The 6,009-nt window shown below is 36.0% G+C and overlaps 1 long non-coding RNA gene and 1 pseudogene across 1 annotated transcript; both read right to left on the bottom strand.

Moving 5' to 3' along the window:
* Positions 1 to 782: 782 nt before the first annotated feature.
* LOC139112142 (intraflagellar transport protein 140 homolog) lies at positions 783 to 4,019 on the bottom strand (annotated as a pseudogene).
* A 15-nt stretch (positions 4,020 to 4,034) lies between these two features.
* On the bottom strand, positions 4,035 to 5,014 carry LOC139112164 (uncharacterized). The gene is made up of 3 exons (XR_011547338.1): positions 4,623 to 5,014; positions 4,500 to 4,523; positions 4,035 to 4,418 (listed from the first exon to the last, which is right to left on the bottom strand). It is a non-coding gene; the product is annotated as an uncharacterized lncRNA (long non-coding RNA).
* Positions 5,015 to 6,009: the final 995 nt, after the last annotated feature.

Below are 6,009 nucleotides of genomic sequence, written 5' to 3'. Positions count from 1 at the left end.
ACAAAAAACACGAACAATACTTCACTCTCATTGTAGTGACAGCCGTCACAAACTATGTAAATATACGTTACGAAACTCACCGTAATTACTAAACTACAAACGCATTTTAACGCAATTATTGAAAACTCGTACTAAAATCGCGATCGGCTTTTATCCTTCCCTCCAAATCCACATAACGCAATATGGCGCTCATAAGTAACATGGACATGAACGACGACATATTCGACAAGTAAGTAAATTACAACTTAATAATTAATACACATACATACACACATACACACACACACACACACATATATATATATATTTTTTAATTTTTCAGTATGATGGAAATCGAAAATGAGCGTCAGCCGTCTCCTTGCGACAAGGAGACGGCTGCCCAACAGCAGCCCTCTTCTCGTCCCAAGAAGACGGCTGCACAACAGCCAAAATTAATTGTCGTAAGGCGTGACGAAACCGGACATCACGCGGTGCTCGAAGAGCCCGCACCGGCCGAGCCAACGAAAGAAGATTTATTAAAAAGAATAAAAGAACTAGAAGAGATGGTGAAAAAACGTAAGTAACAACAAAAATTAACATCATATTAATAATTAATATTTTATTTTATTTTTTAATAATATTTTAATATTTTATTTTATTTCATTTTTATTTACAGCACCACGTTGGCATAAAGGAGGAAGAAATAGGGGCCGGGGCCGTGGTCGCGGTCGCGGACGTGGTCGTGGGCGTGGCCACGGCGCCGGCGCCACGGTCCATAACCAAAACTTATATTTTTACTAAAATCATAAATGTAAATTATCACTGTATATCGACTGAATAAAAATATATTCTCCCAAAAGTTCTTCGATTCCATCATCTTTATCAGAACTATCTTGTCGCTGAACTTTCATTTTATAGCCTAATGCTTCTAAAAGATTTATATTAAAATAATAAGTTAAATTAATTCCCGGTACTAAGCGTTTCAACTCTTCAATTGTTGCACAAGCTTTTTCAGTATCGCCTATATTGGCGTAATGTTGTGTGATCGTCGCGAATAGATCGCCACGACGTACCGATTGTTCTAAATTGGAGCCTTGAGAATCGAGTAAATGACGAACTTGTTGCATTGCAGTCTCCGTTTCATTTCTATCGAACAATCTGTTGAAAGAAAAAAATACTTGAGATGCATAGATTATATATAATTAAAATACAATTAATGTAAAAACAAAATTTATATAAACTGTTAAATAAAAATTAATATAATACGAAGGATACGCTAAAGATACAAGACATTCATAATTAAATTAACTGTTTCACTTTTTACTTTGTTTAAAATTTATAAATATCGACTGAATAAAAATATATTCTATTTAAATATTTTATTTAATTCTTCGCAAACACTTTCACATTGCCATTGTTATTATCCCAAATTTAATACTAATTTTTAAAATTTACCTTTTAATATCTAAATAGCGTTTGATTGCTGACATTCTATTGTTCACTAACTCCACTGCCCGACTGTGAATATCTGGATCTCGCGGTGTCATTACTTTAGACAAACATCTGCTCGCTTGATTCAGAGCGTCTAATGCTTTTTCGTAATTCTGAAACTCGTCGATTTCCACTTGCGCGCATGCCACATAAAAATTTGCCAACAGATCCATAGCTTTACCCTTGGAGTAGAAATTAATTATGTTCTGTAAAATTTCTGGTTGGTTTTGCCAATCCAAAGATTGTAAGTAATTGCCTGCCATAATGTAAATTTCGCGATTTCTTGAGACCTGCGCGAAGAAACAGATCTTTTCGGTGTCTCCAGACTTAAGCAACGCTTTCATAGCACGTAGTTTGTTACCGGCCTGCGTAAATTTCTTAGTCGCAAGATGATAGTTCCCCTGATCAAAGGCGATCTCCGCGATTTTTTCAAGTGTAGAAATTCTCATACGCTCGCGATCCGTGTTATCGTTGCTCACTTTTTCAATCGTCAGTTTGTCCGCGAGTTCTTCATTCAACACAACGTTATGTTGCTGGATTAGATTTAAGGCCGCCATATAATCTCTGCCAGTTGCAAGTAAATCCACTGCTTTGTCGATCTGGTCATTTTGCATAAAATAATCGGCACACTTACGAATCAGTGCCGGATCAGAATCTGCATTTACATCTGTAATAATCAATTGCAACGCACTGTATTGCTGTGTTCTGAATGCGACGTCCAAGGCTTTGTGTAAGAGACCGGCTTTATGATACAGCAGTACTGCGCGATCCGGTTGATTATTGTCTTCGTAAAATTTAGCAACGTCTATCTGTGAGTGCCGTGACGCCAGTATAGCTAATGGCCACAATTCTTCCCGCATAAAATGTTCCTGCGAATAACAAATATCGTAAAAACTCTTGTCAAGTAAATCGAAATGGGATAATTAAACAAGATATAAAGAATCAGTTTTTTAAAAAAATTAAACGTCTTACCTTACATAGACGTATCGCATTGGTATAAGCTTTGGCGACCGTATAAAAATGAATTGCTTGCATCACGTTATTTTTCGATTCGTAATGTGCAGCTAGATGATATGCTGCTGCGGCGTGATTTGTTCTAGTTACTAATTCACATACTTCATCGTCTCTTCCGAAGTAGCAGAGCAGTCTCGTCATTGACAGAGTATCCTTCGCTTGCTCGTAAAGATGTAGAGCAGTCTCCATATCACCGGTTGACTCAGTATATTGAGCGTGCCAATTTTTAATTTCCCTATGACAACATCAATCGTATTATATAAAATATTTTACAGTAAAAGAAACACTTTGTATTATAACGATTTTTTGATCGACATATTTGATTAGTATTATTAAATGATGTAACTTACGATTCTTCTGAACTGTTCAGATATGTGAGTAACTCTCGAGGTCTCATTAAAAGCATTCTGGGAACTTCAAACCGGTGGCAATCGGCTTTCGTATACATATCAATAGCCTCCGCTACTTTACCTTGCTGCTCCAATGCACGAGCGTAATTGTAATAGCTTTTTTTTCACGGATTTTGTTTTCATTATTACCTAATTGAATCGCCTCCTTAAATTTATTTCGCGCCTCGTACAGCCGTCCAAGTAAATCGAGACGTTTTGCTTCCCGGAATAGACGTTCAGCATCGGTCTGCAATTTAATAAAAAACGTTATACGGTCTTAATCTTTCCTCTAATTTTAATATCAAGTATCGTGAATAATCTCCGATTGTTTTCGTGACTACACATTAAATAAACACTTACATGTAAACCAAGTTCGACGGCTAAAATTCCTACTTGTGCTTCCAAATTTAATGTATCATCTTGCATTGCTTCACGTAAAGCACGTGCGGCATTAGCCTGTTTCATATGACCGAGGCAAAGAAGAGCCATGTTCAACTGCTTCGTTTTCACACACATTTTAGCCAAACTTTTCCAGACAGCCTCATTCTTTATAGATTTAATAGCTTTAAAAGCTTCTTCCATATTCGCCACGCTAATATGAAAACTAAAGTCCATTACTGCTTTTCTGGTAACAGAGTCACATTCACCGAGTTCTTCGAAGTCTCTCATTAATAACTGCACTATCTTGCTACTTTTATCCACGCTTTTTTCCGAATTTAAAATAACAATATGTGGTGAATGTACACCTAGCAATCGGCAATTTTCGTCAGCGATTGGTTTCACGTCCTGTATGACAATGCCATGATCTGATGTCACGAATAATGATACTAATACTACAGAAGCTTGTGCAATCTGCAAAAAAAAAAATTATTTATTAAATGTAGTCACTATAGAATATATGTACAGATAAATTCAAAATGTAACTATAAACAAATTAGTAGATATTACCTGATCATTTTCTTTAATAAAGCTTTTAGAATCATGACTTTCTAATCGTTGAGCTCGACATACTAATAATCTGGGTTCTTCCACATCCCAGCAATGCGCCGTAATTAATCTTCCTTTGCACTGTGCAGCTCTGAAAATGCCAAAGTATTATTATCTTTGCGTATTAATATACGTTAACGTTACATTACTGAAAATCATAAATTACATTCGATATGCAATCGATACTTTGTTTGGGGCTGGTATTACTCGTTTTCGATGATGTGTTTAAAGTATCTCCATCGTATTGATTATTATAAGACTTTTTTCCTTAGCCAGGAACATAAGTTTCATTACCAGTCGCTTCAAAATCTTCTCTATCAGCAGGATGCCTCAAGGAAGTTTCAAAAACTAATTGACCTTTCAATTTTCAATCGGAATTAATATTGGTGGATGTCCTAGTGGTTGTAATCGAAGTTGTTGATACCGATCCTGCACTGGTAACGCTATCAAGATCTTGTCATTTCTTGATCACTTGGAAATTGCGTTACGTGATTTACCATCCATCCATTTCAATACCTTAATATGACCTTTTCGAAACGCAGCCATCAGACAAGAAACCTAATCATAAAATATATTTTGTTACAGATTTGACAAACAAATTTTTGATAATTACCTCGCTATTTAACCATTAATTTTTACCTTCTTTAAGAATTTGAGCCATCTCTGAAATATAAGATTATTAATAATAACATTTAAATTATATTTGATATAATATAATATATATACTATAAATAACATTTAAATAATATTAGTCACACTTACCTTAATTAACGGATCACTGCGGATCACTAACCTCACACGTCAATCAACAAAGTCGATAATATTATCAAACTGTCGATAAATTAATCCGCACCATCTAGCGACGCGAAAACGAAAGGGACATTTTTTGAGACGTAAAAATGACGACGGAGAATCTTAATAATTTTACTCTTGTAACCAAAATTATAATCGCGATATCTTTATTTATAGACCACGCAGCGAAATAATAAAAAGACTTTTATTATATAAGTCGACCATAATCAATGCAATATGCCTATTAAGAAAGCGATTGGTTAAGCCGTTATTGAGATCCGGTAATCTACGGATTTCTCAAAACGTCGTCTCGCGTAATAGAGGCACGATAGTGCCTCGCTGCGCCTATACTTGGCGCGAGGCACTACCGTGCCTCTTGATAAAATGAGATCGTAGAAATTAATGTAGTTTAGTACAATTGCGAGAAAAAAAAATTGCCCACTTTAATTGGATTAAAATATTGACTATTGTAAAATGTCAACTTTACATATATTGATTCGAATAATCTATCCTAATCGATATTATCAGATAATAAAATGTCGCAGATAACGAAAGCAAGAGCAGCAAAAGAGAAGACGACGTCGAACAATCGAAAACAAACAAAGAGATGAATGATAGAAAAGTTATCTCCAAAGATGTACCTTATGACAGTATTGCGAGAATGCCGTACAGATAACGCAATCCTGTGTACAATCCAACATTACCTCTGCACGATACACATAATGATTCTGGATACAGCACCCACATGTATGGCTTTAGCAAAGGTGCATCACCCTCTTTGTCGGGTAAGCTGGCGAAGATAACTGACTGAGTCAACACTTTTTAAATATATATTTATTAAAATTATATATTGTTGTAACCCGCTACGCCACGCAGGTCATTGACCACCGCGTGCGCTAAATTTTTACGAAAAACTCAGCAAATTGCCAAATCGTTAGAATCTGCTGAGCCTACGATGCAGTCTTGTCAGTCTTTTCGACATCACGCACTATCAACAAAAGGCAGTAGGGCATTCGGCCATTTTCTTCTGCAACTTCGTTGACAAGACTAAAGTAAATAATATAAAATGCACGTGCAAGTCATTAAGTTACGAGCTAGCAACCCGTAACTCGACCGCCGACAAATATAATTAAACACCGCACGAAGAAAAGAATAAAGATTGTTATATTTGTAATATTTGAGGGAATAATAATTATCAAAAAATGTTCGTACTGCAGGGTTCCTCGCACAGAGCAGGAGAGACGCATCTTTTCCAGACTCTATCTTCTGGACTGACGAGTCGACGTTTACGCCAAACGGCGTAATTAATTTAAGGAACCGCCTTTACTGGTCGGATGAAAATCCTCATGTTATTAGA

This window comes from Cardiocondyla obscurior, linkage group LG27, assembly GCF_019399895.1.
Source record: "Cardiocondyla obscurior isolate alpha-2009 linkage group LG27, Cobs3.1, whole genome shotgun sequence".
Classification (NCBI taxonomy): Eukaryota; Metazoa; Arthropoda; class Insecta; order Hymenoptera; family Formicidae; genus Cardiocondyla; species Cardiocondyla obscurior.
Note: the sequence above shows the minus strand (reverse complement) of the source record. Positions and strands in the feature narration are given on the sequence as shown.